The sequence below is a fragment of the Cyanistes caeruleus genome, chromosome 1 (genome assembly GCF_971803275.1).
Source record: "Cyanistes caeruleus chromosome 1, bCyaCae1.hap1.1, whole genome shotgun sequence".
Classification (NCBI taxonomy): Eukaryota; Metazoa; Chordata; class Aves; order Passeriformes; family Paridae; genus Cyanistes; species Cyanistes caeruleus.
The window spans coordinates 86,879,949-86,897,525 of NC_141701.1; the positions used below are offsets into that span (position 1 = coordinate 86,879,949).

At 45.9% G+C, this 17,577-nt stretch overlaps 2 long non-coding RNA genes across 5 annotated transcripts in view; one reads left to right on the top strand and one right to left on the bottom strand.

Annotated features, from left to right (window-relative positions):
• LOC111924039 (uncharacterized) overlaps window positions 1-9,168 on the bottom strand; it is a 135,685-nt gene extending 126,517 nt beyond the window's left edge. For 2 of the 4 annotated variants that reach the window (XR_002861425.2, XR_015290214.1), the window contains exons 1-4: window positions 8,866-9,159; window positions 5,306-5,468; window positions 5,028-5,219; window positions 3,707-3,812 (exon numbers count right to left, since the gene is read on the bottom strand). This is a non-coding gene — a long non-coding RNA (uncharacterized LOC111924039). Of the gene's footprint in view, window positions 1-3,706; window positions 3,813-5,027; window positions 5,220-5,305; window positions 5,469-8,865 lie in introns of all 4 variants that reach the window. The other 2 variants (XR_015290215.1, XR_015290213.1) reach the window with 2 other exon arrangements.
• Window positions 9,158-17,271, top strand: LOC111924031 (uncharacterized). The gene is made up of 2 exons (XR_002861418.2): window positions 9,158-10,808; window positions 16,775-17,271. It is a non-coding gene; the product is annotated as an uncharacterized LOC111924031 (long non-coding RNA).
• The last annotated feature ends 306 nt before the right edge of the window (window positions 17,272-17,577 follow it).

Here is a 17,577-nt window from a genome sequence, read left to right on the forward strand (position 1 = left end):
TCTCTGTTTTGTTTCCCAGGGAAGCTGAGGCCAGTAGCACAGCTGGGAATCTCCTACACTTCCAAATTGCCAGCCCAGCATCCCCCCTAGAAACTAACTGTCCCTTTCCTGTCTCTGACATGCCTCTGGATCCTCAAGCAAGAGGCTGCCCCAAGAGGAAGCAAGGAGCCAGCCCATGAGTCACCTGCTCCCAGACTAGTTTCAGCCATCTCTCTCCTCCAGCAGGGAGGGAGGGAGGGAGAGGGGCTGTGCCAGCTCCCCACCCGCACAGGCTGGGGCAGTGCGAGACCTCAAAGCTTTGTGAGTGCACAGGGCTGGTTTGGCTGCAGCTGGGATCAGCCACAGACACGGTGTCAGGGGGCTGTGCCAGCACACACCAGTGCCTTTCCCAACCCCTGCTGAAGCGGACAGCACCAGGTGTGCTGCTGAGCGAGACCGGGTGCGGCTCTCACCCATTACAGACAGTCTCCAGGATCCTTCACCTTGAGTCAGCTGCTGGCAGGGCTCCCAGAGAGGCAGTCTGCTTTGCATCTTCCATCCCAGAGCGGCCCTGGCAGTTGGGAGAAGATGGGCACACAGTGCTACACCTCTGTTGTAGGACAGCATTACAAATCCTTTTGGCTAATGTACACTTCTATAGGAGGGAATAAACAGCGTCTGGAAGCCACTGAATCAACACAAGGTTTAAACTGCTGGGATAAATGTGCACCAACCCATACGAGTGAACTGCTATGAGCTGACAAGCAGTTTTTATCTGGTCAGCACTGCACTCATCAATTAATTACAGACCAGCATATCCACACCATGGTTTCTCTGTGATTTAGTTAAGTCGATTTTCCAAAACACTTTTAACTAACCCAGTTAGTTTTAACAACCGAATATGTAGAAACATATTTCAGGATCAGGGACAGCAGAATACAGTCAGGACTCTCAGGCACACAGCGCACATAAATGTAACCCTTCCAAATGCATTACAGAAACTCACTGGGGCTGCTTACACTACCCATGCCCACCCCAACTCTCTTGCAGGGGCTGCTGCACTCCCCAGTGACGCTGGCAGAAAGACCCATGCCTGGGTCTTATTTGCCTCATGTTAGAAAGGGTAACATTAAGTCTAAACTGCTGAGGAAGGTTTGTGTTCAGCCCCCAGCCTGCAAAAGGAAGGTAACAAACAGCTGAGGAGCAGTAGCATCTTAAACAGCTGCAGCTGTTTCCCCAGTGAACGTGATTCAGAGCCACAGTGTTCAAGAGCTGAAGCTCAGAACATAGCAACGATTCTTGCAAAATATTTTGCTTCTTGTCTTTTTTTTTTTTTTTTCTTCTCCCCCACACAGTTTTTTAACCTCTTGGTGCCTATGCTGAGTTCCTCCCAAAAATAGGTTTCAGGGTGGAACATACTTGCCACTTGATCCATGGCTTGCTAAATTTAGCCAAACACAGACTGCCTGTATAAGATGGGTCTCTTGAAATGTCAGTAGCCACAAGTAAAGTTGCCAATGTCATCCAGGAAGTGGGAGACCACGGCAGTTATATATTTTACTTAAAATAATAATAAAAAGAAACTTTCATACTCTGTGGAGATGTAACCATAAATTTGATTCTAAAAAGTAGAGAGAGTAAAGAAAAGACAGACTTTAACAAAGCAGCACTTGAGCCAGAAGAAAACCTTTGTTTTAACATATGTAGAAAAGATTAACTCTTTGTATTTGACTAGAATCAGTAAAAGTTGAAAAAGAGAACAACCCAGCTCAATTGGCTTTTGGCATTACAAAGTTAAAGTAGAAAACACACTGATAGTGTGGAAGGAAGGAAGGAAGAAAGGACTTGGAAAGAAAAGAATACACCAACATAACACACAATTCCACCTTCTTAAGTGTTTGATGTCGACCTCTAACTTTGTAAATACATGACTTCTGAAAAAATATCAAATACCCAACTAGTCCTTCATTCAACAAGGCACTGTGATCCACAAAAACAGTTTTCCCAGGAGAAAAATGAGAAACTTTGAAAGGGTGATACCACAGGCTGCTAAAGAACCTTCCTTTTGCTGTCCCTAGGCAGTTTTAATCCCTATGCTCCTTGCAGCATCCCAAAGAGCCAAGTTCTGACACTCAGCATCAGCCTAGCTGTAAATATTCCTAAAGTAGCTTTAAATATATGTATATATATGTATATATATGTATAAAAGGACAGTTATCTATGAACTTAAGCCCATGTTTAAAGAATTAAAAATAAACAATATACTTCTTTAAAAATTATCTGGCAACAGTACCAGAGAAATTCCTGTACATGGAATATCAGATCGATTTATCTCTCTATGAAGGAGAAGGCAGGAACCTGAACTAGGAATAATGCTTCCAGCCTCCTCTTCTCCCACTTCCATCCTTCCTAAAGGGAAAGTAAGAGCTGCTAGTGAGGCCAAGTCAGTCAGGGTCAGACCTTAAGGTAAGTTCTGAATGAACTCCCTTAGCTCCATTTGCAAATTCCCCCCTGCATTCACAGCCCTGCCTAGGCTCTGTTAGGTCTTACATATTAGAAATTACCCAATTTGTAAATATCCCCTCTGTATCAGCATTTAAGACTGGTCACCTGCTACACGGTCAGGAACGTGAACCACTTGCTGCAGCTCAGCTCAGGATGAATCTAAACATGGGTGCAATTAAGGACTTGTTAGCATGAAAAATCATCATGGTTTGCACCCAAAGTATATAGAGAAGCTAAGCAAAAGCAGAGCTCAGCTGGCCCAGGGCTGCTGAGGTTCCCATCCCAGGATGTACAAACAAATGAGGGCCTAAAACATGGAGAAGGTTAGGAAGCATATCTGAATGTGGGGCTCTGAGATGAGGCTGGGGTATGGTACACCTGGGCTCAAGAAGTGTCTTGTTGTGTTGGCAGAAGTGATGTATCATGTGTCATCCAGTAAAATGTGATATTGCACTCTCCTGGCAAACAGACCCAGCCTTTAAGATGCCTTTGGGGAATAACCTGTTGCATCTTAAATTTAGCTAACTGTCTGGGCAACTATGGCAGAACTATTTTCAAGATGAAGATGCAGACATCTTATCTTCCCAGAGACTGAGGCAAAGGAATGAGAGATTAACTGTGAAAAATGTATGCATATGGAGAAGTGGAGCTGTTATTTAATATCATGAAACATTTTCCCATTTGAAGAGCTGACTCTTCAGATAGGTAAGCTTCTGGCTGTGATGGGATGGTTGTGGGAAGGGATAATGCAGGGTTTCAGACAGCTGTGGAACTGTCAGAAAGAAGAAACTGTTCACTATGCAACCAGTGGTAGAGATCCTGCAGTGTTTTGTCATCAGTATTTTGCAGAACTCTCCATAAACTGTTGACCTACTTGCCCAAAGTCACAGGTGATTATCTTCATATCCAATATAAATTTGTAAGATGTGGATGTCACTGATACTGAGACAGTGTAACTATCATCCTTTCTGGCATTCACTGATCAATAAAATAATCCTAACTATGTGCAGAGAATAATTATGGCAGGAAAAAGGGGAAGATGCATGATTAAAACTGGTGGGTGGAGCCAACAGCATCAAAATAGAGCTGATTCATCTTCCCCATATTTTATATTTCAAACTTAAGCTCTTTTTCTCCCTCCACTAAATATCTCTAGGGTCAGCTGAAGAGCCAGCAGGTATATAGTTTCACAGTCCCCAAGGCAGCAACATAAAACATTCACCTTTTTTTTCAGCTTGCTTAGAACTTTAGGAGTCCTGATGACTGTGGCACAAATCAGAAAACTCAACAGAGTTCCTTGGAGATGTTCACCAGCATAAATCTGCAAGCTAAAAGGGAAGCAGAGCCTTTATTCTTAAATAATTCTTATTTAATTCTAATATCTAGCAATCAGTTGGATGAAAATCTCTCTTTGTTTAACATTCAACAGCTGCTGTTCTATTAATGCCTCCATAAGCTACTAATCTGGGCTCCCCAAGGAGGACCTCCAGCAAGAAAACTCTGAAAGAAATATCAGATCTTAAAAACTGGGTCTTTTTTTTTTAAGAGGGGGGAGGGAGGAAAGGAGCAGAGTGTTCAGAAGCACTTTCCAAAGTTTTCAGAAGCTCTGCACACTTGCACACACTCTTTAGTTTCAGAGTTCCTAGCTGTCAGCTTCCACTTTTCACAGCCAACTGTAGCTATAAGCTCTGCAGGTGCATAAACCCCCCAACCAGCATGAGGAGGGCAAGCTCAGCAGGGCACAGTCTGAGCAGATACTGTCAGATTTGTCCACCTGCAAACTTCCAATCATAAGAAACAGACCTGAAGCATCACACTAGGCCGGAGCTCCTCTGGGTGCTAATAGTTTCAGAACCTGAGGCAAAGCCTTTGACTGCAAAAGCTCTTCCTGTTTGTGGTGTAAATGTCACTGTCTGTTAAGAAGAAAGAGAACTGCCCAAGCCATGGCAGCATCACTCAGGTTACACTACTGTCTTGGCCAGCAGTAGGGTAAAACAACCATCATTTAGTCCAGTGCAAATGTTATTCTCATTAAGCTTGTGCCAAGTGATTTGCTAGTTCAGCTAATCTGAATTGGCTGTGGGTACCCAAATGCCAAATAAGCACTTTCCCCTCTTTAATTATAGTCTTCATGTTTCATGATTTAGGTTGCTCCTGTCATTGTTTGCAAGGAGGATGGGGTTGCATAACAGTGTGTAACACGATACAGCTGCAGACAGGGCTGCTCAACCAGCACAAGCTCAAATACAGAACAGCTTCTTCTATTAACCAGTAGCTAAACAACAGCAGGGAAATCTCACCCATCCCTTTTCCACTGGTAGGGGAAAGGGAAGGCCTGTGGGCTGTCCCTTTAGTCTGTTTATGTCCAGCTCATTACAGCCACCAGCATATCAGTGAGATTCAACAAAATTCTCCCTGGTGAGTTCTGCCTAGAAGAAGAACCCAAACTGCTTCTGTGTGGAGAATTGCTTTTGGTGAGAGTTTTAACATATTTATTTGAAGAAAATGGGAAAGCCACCCCAACAATTTCACTTTTCACTCACCAAGTGTCAAAGCTAGTAGGTCTCGCTCAGGCAGAAATCCAACCTGTGTTAGCAGGACTGTTGGGTTTTGTTTTGTTTTGTTTCGTTTTTGTACAATGCCCATAGGATCCAGCCCAGCAACTCCTCAGGCATCATGTTGGGGTCCAGGATTAGTCTTAACTTGATCGGATCTTTGTAGTTTTGAGGGAAATTCTGCGGGAAGAAGGGACAGTATTAATTTACACTTTTCTGTGGCCTACAGGAGGATCTGAGATCAGAACCTGGGACCAAATTTTTACCTTGCATTCTTCAACACAGTCCCTCTGAAGTCACTGTGACCAGATAAGCTATGGAGCATAGCACAGCCTTATGTGGACGCTTGGATGAAGAGGCTTATTTTTAGCCCAAAGCTCTACCTTAAGGGTTGTCATTTTAACAATCCAGAATAGCCCTTGCTGGTACCTGAGAAAATAAATTACTTTAAAATCATACAACCACTTTAAAGCATTGCAGATGCATGTGAATGTTCATGTTAGTTTGTAAGGCATCTTGCATCCCAGTGTTTTAACAAAGGAAGCTGCACAGATGTTGCCATTTTTAAAATCAGTGCAATTTCTGAGGTAAAAACTACACTGCAACTTAGTGGTTTCACTGTTCTACCCAAAATAGAAATTTTAAGTATGTTCATTGTGATTCTGGAACATGAGGTGTAGGATCTGTTAAATTAAATGAACAGCTGCACATGCTCTTTGCTGTACAGACACAGACTGAGGAATTTAGAAGCTGATGAGTGCTACTAGATATAGAAAGACCACCTGAAAACCCCATGGATGCAAATGTTCAGCAACAGAGATGTGACCTAGAAATCCTTTTCACACATGGTTCCTAGTTCAGTGTGTTGCACTGACCTATAATGGCAGCTTAGAAAAAGCAACCTGTGTAACAGAGCAGTTTTTTAACTTGGTGCGTGCCCAAACCTGATCCAAGCACATCCCATAGCACTTTGGCTACCGAGTGCAGATTGCTATTAAACAGACTGCTGCCTACATTAGTCAGGAACATTGCTTACTAAGTATGTTCAGACTTCTGGTTGTCTTGCACCAGCCTATTATCTGATCTTAAAAAGCTACCCGGCATTCCCCTGCTGGTGAAGGCTTTGCAGATGGCTACGTGTCAGAACTGCAGCCATCTGCAGATCAGGTTGGTCTGCAGCTCATCATTCGCAGTTCAGGCAGCGAGAGAGGAGATGGAGAGCACAACAAAAGCATCCAAAACACGGCCGGCTAAACATGACTTCTATGCCAGTTCAATTTCCTTGGGACTTTCCCAGCATTCTTACCCCAACTGTTCACAGCAGTGTTAAGATTCAAGATTTCTTTTTCTGGCCCAGGCATCCGAAGAGTTCTTCAGCCTGGCTGCAAAACTATATAAACAAGGATGAAATTCTGGCCCATGTAAATCGTGGCAAAACTCCCACTGATTTGAATGAAGCCAGGCTTTCTCCCCACTACCCCCTTCCACATTTCAAAATGTATGAACAAAAATTTTAAATGTATTTTATAAACAGAGCACTAAAACTGTACTTTTCAGGCTGAATAGAAGAGGGAATATCAAAGATTGTAGCCTTGCTGTTTTCATTAAACTTTCACTGAGGCCAGTTAACTGTGGTGGAACAGCAGTTGTGATCCTGTGTTCTCACCGAGATTGTTATCAAAATTAGCAAAAGCAGTAAAGTTAAAAGAGAGAACAAAGCCAGGCCCCAGCTCCTGGAATTTTCTTCCAAGTGTTCTCAGAGTGCCTGTTTGTGTGCTTAACTGCAATTCATCTTTCATTCTCCCCTGTTGCTTATGGACTCCAGTCCTCAGTAGGATGCTAGATTCCTTGGCAAAGAGATGCAGGCTGTGTCGGTACCATTCTTCAAACTTCACTGATCATTAAGTCATCTGCAAAATTCCTTCCAGATATCTTACTGCTTCCCCAGTGCTGCTCCAATACATCAGTGTACCCCCAGACAGTCTTAAAGATTTTGGTTCTGGGGAAAAAAACAGGACTCCACAACAATCAATGAGCACCAGGCTTTTCAGGGAGCCTGTGTTGATTCAGGGAATGCTCCCAAGGGAACAACATGCTGTACCTTGCCCACTGATAAGCAGGAGCAAGCCATTCAGCAGGGAACTGCATGGTCCCACTTCCCAAGAAATGTAATCCCTCTAAGTCAACAAGGCAGGCAGGGCACCGATAATTTTCTCAGAACAGAGCAGACATTATTACAGGTCTGGTAGTGAGCAAGCAGAAGTTGACACTTTGTGTCTTCGTTACTACAGAAAAACTTTTCACAAACAGAGCTGTCTGAACTCTCTCCAACTGTTTGGGCAAGTCCAGAGGAGTGTCTTTCTGACCAGGTCTCCTGTAGTCTGCAGAAAGATGATGGAGTTCAAGGGCTGGGCCGTTACTATTCTTTGTCCACCGTCTAAATTGCATCTAAAGCCTTGCCTTAGGACAGGCAAGTACTTCCCTAACAGGAATCAAAGCAGGATGTGATGCGGCAAAAGCAAGGAGCAAATGATGGGCTTTGCACCGAGTACAGGGAAGAGACACACTAAACCATGACGAGTAGTGAAGAGATCTCACCACACTTTCTTTCCAGAGATTTTTCCCATGCTACAAAAACACTGGGTAAAGTCCTGAGCTAAGCAGATTTCTTTCACTGAGCGCACAAAACCCGTGCTGTCCCAAGACTCGCAGGGACCGACAGCCATTAGAGGGCAGCAGGTATCTAACACATGAATTGATGGATCCCTTTCCGATACAAGATGTCCCAGCCTGCAGAACTCACTAGGCAAAACAGACAAAAAGTATTTACTTTTTTAAAAAATCTCCTTAAAGAAGCACTGTCAGCCAAGCACCTTGCCACAGGCAGTACAGCCACACGCCATCCTATGCCAGGAATAAAAGTGTTGTAATGTCTCATCCTGAATGAGCCATCCACCATCCTACCCAGCTATTATCCTGGAGATACAAGAAAGAATTTCATTTCCGGCAAACATCCTGACTTAACAGCTGAATGGAAGTCTGGAGTGAAATATTCATCCCATGAGCTGCCCTCAGCTTCCAGCAATGAAAATAGAAAGGGGAGGAGGGGGAAAGCCCCGAAATGAAAGCCCCAAAATAGTTGAACTGGGATATTTGTGACTTGAGCTGGGATACTTGTGACTCTGACATTATTTATTTAGCAAGGAGCAATAAAAGATGACCCTGCCACATAGATGCAATTGTGCAATTGATTGCTTTATGTCACCTGGTCCTCAGGTGAGTGGCCTGGCCACTGAAGTCGGTCTGTGCTCAGAAGACTCTACAAGCAGAGCATCCTGAGAGCAAGCAGCACCATCTGCCTGGGGAGGAGAGAGGCAGGGCTCTGTCCCTTGCTGAGCACTCCTCAGCAGGAGGCACAGTTTCACTGGCAGCTCCTCTCCATCCCACTGATCCAAAGGTGAAGCCTCTCAGAAAGTAGACAACGTAGAGTGGAAATAAAACTGGCCTAGCAAGCCACAGCCACTCATTTCCCATCACTGAGAGAACTCACTCATCTGCTCACATTGCCAGCACCGAGGCAGCAAGGGCTAAAGCCCAAGTCAGAGACTTGAAGCACAACATGATGCCAGTAATTTCAAGTGACAGACACACCCAGAGAACTCCTTGGCTGTGAACTAACCCCAGCAGCCAGCCGCGCACAGGCACAAAATGTCTGCAGGCCCCTGGGGAGGCCCCAAGCTCCTGCAGCACCGCCCTGGGGAGCCGACCGCAGTCCTGGGCCCCAGCCCCACAGCCAGCAGCCAGCCAGGAACTGCTCCTTACATACCCCGGGATTACCCTGGTTGTAACAGGGGAAACTTCTCCCCTGGCTTCAAAACAAAATGGGTGCCCGGTCTCAGTAGTGTTCCTTGCTTCCCAGGCAGGCACACTGAGGCTGCTGTAAGCTGCGGGCTGGTGAGAGCCCTGCGGAGAGATCAGGACTGCCAGAAGGGCTAGCGAGGCTCATGAGGGACTGCCCACAACAGCTGCGCCAGCCCCAGGCTTCTCCCGGCAGGCAGGCAGGGCAGGGCTGTGGGGAGATGGAGATGGGTCCTGCTGCCACGTTGTTTGGGCCAGAGCTGATGGCTCTGGGGGCTGACGTGGGGTCTCGGCTGTGAGGGAGCCCTGGTCAGCCAGGCAGGAGCTCAGGGCTGGCGCTGCCCTCAGGGTCCGAGTGGAGCTTTGGAGCTGCTGGGCCTCCTGCCCAGCACGGCACAGAACAGGCTTGGGCAGACGTCTCCTGCGGGACCTGGCAAGCCCATGGCTGCTGTGCCCAGTCTGCTTGCACAGGCAGTGACAGCCATGCACCCTTCCCATGAGCTGCCCGAGCCCACTGCCCTCAGCCTGCCAGCAGCAATGCCTGACATCGACCTCACTTCCCATCTCAGTTTCTGCGTGCCAGGTTTATGATGGCCATTTGCTTTTGTGTCAGCATTGTCCTTTAACTGAAATAACTCCTCTTCCTCCTTAGCATTAACCTCCAGGATGTATTTATAGAGAGCGATCATATCCCTCTCTCAGCCTTTGTGGTGCAGGACTAAATAAGCCAAGCTCTTTCAGTCTACTTTTATAACCTCAGCTCTCCAACACCCTAATCCTCCCACTGCCTTTCTTTGCACCTGTTCCAGCATGAATCAATCTTTTTGAACATGAATGACCATAACTGCCCCTCATTGTGCACATGGCATGTCACATTGCTTTCTACAACAGAATTAGTATTTCCCTCTCTTGAGCACCAGAGCTCTGCATCAGGCAGCTGGAGACTTTGCCTGCTTTCCTTCCTCATGGATGCAGTCATCCTGAATAACAAACTAAATTCTGAGAAGAACACAATATGCTGGGGCAAAATACCACTGGGTAACAATGATACAGGGAAGCATATGATATAAACCCAGGAGCATCATATTTTAACAACTAGAAAAAAAGTATTTTGGAGGAATGCTGTGGACAAGATTTTTTATAAGTTCAGGAGGTGGAAAAATCCAAAACTCTTTTTCTGTGACAATCTCACACTTTAAAAACCTATCAAGCTTATATGGAACAAAACATTGTGAAAGGACTGTGTGGAACTGTGGACTGTCATAAAAACCATTCACAGGTGGTAAAAGTATCCTTACAACATAAGAACTAACCAAGTAAAATGTGTCCAATATAGAGCAAGTGATGGCCTCTGTCCCACATGTTTTTTGCAGTGTGTCTGACTGTCTGTATTACTGTTCCTGTGTGGCTGCTGTGCTCCTTTATCTTCCAGCATCCCCTTTGACACCCATGTCAATCAATCCCAGTATTTCTGTCTTTAATCCTTCTACACTCTGACTGGTGAGAGGAGACATTTTGATCTCTATATGTATGAATTCTGAAAATTCATTACTTAGAGCAACTCCAGGGCTTTTCTGTACTCCAGTCTCCTATGGTGACTAGCTAGGGATCCCAGTCAAAGCCCAGATACAACATACTGGAACCCATATCACATCTGACCACTTAGCTCTGTTCCTTTCTAAGCCTCCCAAACACCAGATGCCTGTACTGATAAAGGAGGATGACCGTTCCATGTGCTTTCAGCTGCTGTCTTTATGCCATCCATCAGGATGTTTTCAAAGTCACACAACACATGGACTCTGTTCTCCAGCAGTGCTGGGGAGGAAATAGGGCAAGGGAACTTCTGCCCAGCTTTCTGGACACCTCCCCACACCAGGAAATGGTCTTTAGTGCCATCAAAAGCATTTACAGGTAAAGCGAAAAGCCACAAATCTTCAGGCTCTTCAACTGAGTAATCAACCCTTGTGTTTCGCTTCTCCTATTGGTTTTCTGTGCTAGATGGGCCTCCTCCGTTTACAGAAGGTGACCCCAGGGAGAGGGTGCTGACCTCCCGAGGGGAAGCCGGTGTCCTGCCATGTGGCCATCCGTGCCCAACGCTCTGCTGCTGGGCACTAGGGGCCACTCTCTGAGCTGCTGAGCACAGCCAGCAGCTGTGTCTTGTCACTGTCCTCCCCTCCCACCCCTGCCTGCTGCCCTGCTCACTGGAGCTTAGCTGGGAATCGGAGGGGAGAGCTAAGAAGGGAGGCAGAAGCAACTGGCAGGCGTGAGGAGCCGGGCTGGTACTGGCTGGGAGCGATGGGAGGGGGGAAAGGAGGTGATATGAGCCTGGGAGAGGAAGAAGAAAAACATGCTGCTGCAAGTCCTTCCCCCGTGGAGTCTGAAGAGAAGAAGGCTGATTGCTGACAGAGAAGATTAGGAAGCCCTCCCTTGCTCATGCCAGCCCATCCCCTACGAAAAGCTACCACTTGGGTCCTGCCCTGGGACTTGGTGTCAGCGCACACTTGGACCAGAGCGTGGGAATAGAGGGACCTCCAGCTTGCTTGAAACAGATGGGGCATAAGCTTCATGCACCCAGGATTCCCCTTCCCCCAGATTCCAGCTGGAGGTAGCACCCCTTGGGCCTTGCATTGACCCACAGCTTCCTCGGTGAGGGGGGACCTGTAAGGCAGATAAGGGCAGAAGAAGAGGCGGTGCTGGGGGAGGCAGAGAGCAAGTGAGGCCAAGATGGACCCTTGCCCCTGGAGAATCCCAGCAGACAGTTCTGAGATGCTCTCCCCTTAATATAGCACCATCTGCCCATCTATTTTCTCCTCTGGCTCGCTCACAGGGATCTCCACATTGCAATCAGTGTGTCTGGCATACTTGAGCTAGCTGCAGCCCAGCGAGGTCAGGCAGAGAGCGATCGCAGCAGGGGCACAGCAGCCAGCCCTTCAGCCTTCTCACAAAGGCAGCCAGTTCTCCAGGTCCCTGAACTGGTTTTTGCTGAAGGCCATGCTGCTCCCTCTCCCCTGCTTTGACCTGTACTGACTAGATCAGCCAGCATGTGCTGCCTTGCAACGATTCCAGAGCAGCCTGGTCCCCGGGGACCATGTCTACATGCAGCAGGGGCTGGTATGCTGGATGAAGAATGAGAACAGGTACACCTGGGCACTGGTCTGAGAAACAGTTTGGCAGGTCTCATGATTTTGTCACAAGTCACGTTATTCCATATTTTTTGATCACACCTCAGAAACAAGAGCTTCATTCTTCAACACAAACCTGACCTTGCATAAGAAGCCAGTAGGAATACCACTTTTGTACTCGCTGCTTATTTGCTTCTCTGAGCCTTGCAATTTGGAAGGTAAATTCATTTTTCTCTGGTTCAGGATGGTGGTAGAAGAAATTTTAAGAGACAAGACATTTGTTCTCAAAGGATGTTCTTGCCTACATGTTTTTTCATCTTTTTTTGTGTTTTTTATCTTCACAGGCTTTGTGGTCTTTGATGCAGAACTAGGGCTTCAGGTGATTCCATTTTTCACAAAGTTTGGGTTGCCATGCAAATAAATAATTACAATCATTTATATGGCCGAGCAAAAGCCTTATTTTTTCTTTTCCCTGAAAAGGGTGTGACACAGGGACAGACTGGGCAAAGTTTGCAAAACATTTTATACTGTATGCTGATTGCTCCATCTTTTAAATCAAGTTAAGGCTCCAGAGAAGAGAGGGAATTTGCTGGGGAAGATCCAAGAAGGACCAATGACTCGCCCGGCACAGTAGACTCCTGTGCTTTCCCTGCAAAGATAGCACAATGTCCATCTACATACTCTGAAACCAAAGCCAATGATAAATTTCCTCCCCTATGAAGCAATACTACAGCACAAATCAAGATTAATTGACATCCTCGTGCCTTCCACAGCTGCACAAATGGTTGGTACAGCACAAGTGGGGCCTGTTCGCTAATCGTGAAGTATCTAAGAGCAGACCTTGGATTACTGTGGTCTATAGTAATATATCACTTTCCATAAAAAGAAAAGAACATTGTGCTCTCTTTCCCAACACTCTTTCACCCCAGCTCATCAGTTGCCCAGCAATCACTCTCCTCTCCCAACACTTGCATAGCAGACAGCGTGGCTTTTAATCCTGGAGAAGTTCTGTTGTGCTAAACTAAAGCAAAAGGAGCAGGGAGAAGCAGCTGGGTGCAGGGGGAGGAGTTTTTTTTTGACAAGAGCAAAAAGAATGCAGTACTAGGGGAGTTTCCAGGTTAACAGAAGTCTAAAGGCCACTCTGTCTTTCCTAATGGCTCCAAAGTGCTTAACTGCCACAGGGAGAGGGAGAATATCTGACGGAGGGAGCAGGCTCCTCTCTCTTCAGACTAGTTCCATCTCACTGCACAGTCAAAGTTGCTGTTGAGTTGTGCTCTGTTTCAGTTGCAGGAGCCTTCTAAGGCACATACGTTATGTTCTCTGTTGTGAAACCTATCATTTCGCAAACTGGCTGAAGTTTTCAATCATTTTGCAGAATGCCAGGAGATGTTAGGTATGCACATGAAATCCTCACCCTCTGGCTACTACTAACTCCCTAACTCAAAGAGAGATGCAAAACTGCTCTTATGTTCATTTCTACAACCAGGCAATCTTTTGTAATTACTTTTAAAGCCAGTCAGCAACACCCATCCCCTGACAAAGCTAACTAGTGTTTTCACAACTGAGCATTGTAACATCAGCATTATATTTCAGTTTTGCCAGTAACATTTGCCTCTGATTCCCAGTGCTCTGGGCCACCACAACTCCATCACCCAAGCCCACCACAACTCCATCACCCTCAACTGAATATTGATCAACTATCTGGGTTCAATAATAAGTTTCTTTCCATCAACCAAAGGAAGATAAAGAAATGGTCACAGCTAGAATTTTAAGTGGCCCAGCACTATATGCTATGGGAAATACATCAGTTCCCAGATCCAGAATGGTGACACCACTGTCTCAGTACACATTCTGCAGAGGAAGATCAGGGTCATATGCAAAAAGTCAGTCAACAATGAACACCATTAGGAAAAACAACATGCTGGATGTATAAACAGGAGAAAAACCCTCAGGACGAGTGAAGTAATCCATCCATCCATCCATCCAGGACTATTCAGGCTGGATCTGGACTGCTCTCTGGTTTTGGGAGACAATTCTTCCACACCAGCCAACTGGAAAAAGTCCAGAAGAGAGGTGTGAGATAGACAAGAGGCCTAGAAACCATGATCAGCGACAAAGGACCAGAAGAACTGTGTCTGTCTGAGAGCATCCCAGTCAATACAAATTGCATGCAAGCGCAGCTGCCCACAGACTAACCTGTTTCTGATAGCTGTAATAACTGTAGTGCACCAGGGTGCCCAGGATGCCAATTTTAGCAAAGCACTGCAACAGCAGTGCCAGGCAGCTTGCAAATGACTCCAACTTTCAATCACTTGGCATGTTGATGGAGAAGTGGAATAAGGCAGTGAGGTAAAATGTCTGCAATTCCTATTCCAAAAAGACTAAACTTTTAGTCATCTTGTGATAAAACATGTTGCAAAATAAAAAAAAAAAAAAAAAAACCTGCAGTCATTCCATGGAATTATTTTGCAGGATGAGTAACTCACATATGAAAATATTTTTTTAAATCATTCTAACCAATTGGGCCACACTGTCATAATACCTGAACAGCATGCAGTCTCAAGGCCCTACACAGACCACTAAGGGCTGCTCACTTCTTTTGAAAAAGGGCATAAGGCTCCAAAAATGGTTTACATTATTTGACCACAGAAACCACAGGAGTCTTTGGCTGAATCAGGACCCAAAACAAGATCTTATAAGTCCAAGGCCATAGCCCTGTCTGTGCATTCCCCATTTTTCATGCAGTTTTTGCTCTTGGTCATCCATTAGTACAATTAGAGCTATAACTATATATCGCCTAGCACAGCAAACTACCTGAATCCTATGGTAAGTAACACAGCTTATTCACCCAAACTTAGTCACTTTTGATATTGCAGGGAAATTCAGTTTCAGAATCCAGGCATGTGGCTGAAATCACCTCCTAACCTAGGCCCTGCAAGGCTGAAGTCACCCCCCACCCCATACACTCTGCATCAGATCAGGGAAAGCCTTTCTCTTCTGTTAGCAGATAGGCAGAAACTGAGCATGGAAATATCAATATCAATAAAAAAATACCAGTTATCACAATCCTTGTTGTACAGGACAGAGAAGGTCTGGCTGCTTTCTCTTAAAATCCTTGTTTGGCTGAAGGCCTGTGTGTACACAACTTTCATTTCCTCTCCTCCATCTTTGTTTTCACCTAAACTCACAGTTCCCTGGGAGAGGGCTGCCTGGCACTCCTTGTAGTTGTTTTATGATTACCACAAGCAGCCTTTCCTATATGAAAAGGATAGGACTGGAGTCAGACTTTTCCTAGCAGCTCTCCTCTGGTGCCAGCTGGACCCTCTGACCAGAACTGCTTCTCCATGGCTGCTGGCACTGCACTGCAGTGCGGCGGTACCCAGGTGTGGTGCATAAGGTGTCAGGGAGGTGCAGTGGCACAGTGCAGTGCCAGCAGCCATGGAGCTGCAGTGGCACAGTGCAGCAAGAGCTGCAAAACTCTGCAAAAAACTGGAAAGTCAGGTGACTGCCCTGGCAGCAAGTCCTCACCCCAGTGCTGTGCAGCCCTGGCTGTGCTGGCAGGTGAGCCTGTTCTGGGGAGGATGAAGTTAACTCCGCTCCCTCAGCACGGCCTGCGGCATAGATTAATTGCAGTGCAAACGCATCCCAAATTTCTAAGCCTGCTGGTCAGCCTCAGGACTCGGCACTGATGCATCCCCAGAGAAATCTGAAAAAATAACTGATTCCATAAAAGTAGCCTATCAGTGTTAACTTCTCAAAGGCTTTTTCCTCCAGTTTCCTCCATTTGCTGACAAATAGGAGGACTCTTCCCCCTCAGCTATTGCAATGGTCTTGTGCAGTCAGGACGTTCGGCTGCTGAGGCAGAGGTGTGGATTTATAGCACTGGCTTTTGCATAGTATAACGCAGAGCCTCAGGGATCAAGGGTTATGACATTTTTATGGCTTCTCTTCTCCTCCCTCATATGAATATGAAGCAACTGTAAGGAAAAACATCTGGTTTCACTTTTCTTTTCTCCACCACTGTTCCCATCTGACAAAACCTTAAAAACTTGCCAGTGTTCTAGCAAGCTGTGTGTGCCAGCAGCCTGCAAGGAGCCAAGGATTTTTTGGTGTCATCACAAGCAAGAGTACATTGGTCTGGAAGTACTGGCTCCATCATTGCTAGAAGGCAAGACTACCCAGATCTTGTCCCACTGGCAGATGCACTGGCAGCCCTCCTCCTCTGCTAGAACAGGCTGAAGGGTTGCTAAAAGACTGTCCCTCCATCTTGATCTCATTACAGGCAGCATCTCCAGGGGGAAATGTGGGCCACTGTGGAGAACACTGTGAGAGGAGCCAACCCCTGCTGAGGGCAGGGAAAATGACATGTTCTGCCTCACCTCACAGTCTTCAGAGGGATTCTTCTGGGGTAGAAAAAGAGTCTTGCTCTATTTCTGAGCAGTGGCATGCTGAGAAAGGCTTGTGCCTGGCTCTGTGCTCAGGGCTAGTCTGCACCAGAAAAGAAAGATGAGCCAAAAAATCCCAGAAGCTTCTAGGTCCAGGTGGGACCCACACTGTCGGTCAGGAGGATAAGAACAAAATACTACAAACTCTGAGGCCAGTCTGGCAAAGGTGGTCAATAGCTGGCCAATAGCCTGTTTCCACAGCTGGACATTAAGAAATAAAATCAGTTCCCTCATGTTATCTTATTTATCCAAAGAAAGAAAAAATTAAACTGTTTCCAGGAATCTGAAAGTATTTCTTCTTTATCTACAGGAAAGGAAGGCATCTCTGCAACAGGCAGTGTTGTAGCTCTGGGGAACCTCCAGAAAAAATCTCTTCTCAGGATGTGCCATCTTCGAACCCCCAGAGGAAACCAAGTGGACTGTTTGGACACATTTTACAAAAGTGGGGCAACTGCTGAGTGCTGGCCCCAGGGATGTGATGCTGAGTACTGCTGCCTTGGAGGCCATGAGATGTGAAGGTGCTTCACAGGGATGTAGTTGCAGGACTCTGTGGCAAACAGGGTCATATGTTAGGCATCCTAAGAGTGAAGCACCCAAATAAACAATACTGGTCTCCAAGTAAGGTCTCTGAGGGACAGGAACCAAAAGTGCTCATGGCAAAGGATATTGAACTTGAAGGCACACAAAGAAAATGTTCTGTGCTGTGGGCTGCAAGACAAGACCCACGGTATTGTTTTCCAGTTTCTTTCTCTCTTTTTGACTGTTCTTCTTGACTATGCCAATAAAAAAAACACCACTCCCTCCTCTTATTCTTTTTCTTTGTTTACTTAACTTCTTTTCCTCGTAGCAACTGCATAAAGTTGAAGCCATCTGATATTTTCAAGTAACCAAGACCATTATTCACTGAAGGCACTGGCCTGGATCCTAATTGCTGCTGGTTTCATACTCAACACAAACCTTGCAAACAGCTGTAAATATCTCTATACAGTACTCCTCTCATGTCAAGCTGACCCTAATTCTTACAAGTCCTCTGGGATGCAAATAAAAGTAGTGCCAGAGAAAATAGGTGTGCTAGGTACACTTTGGAAGGACAAACAGCAGCAAAAGAGGAGA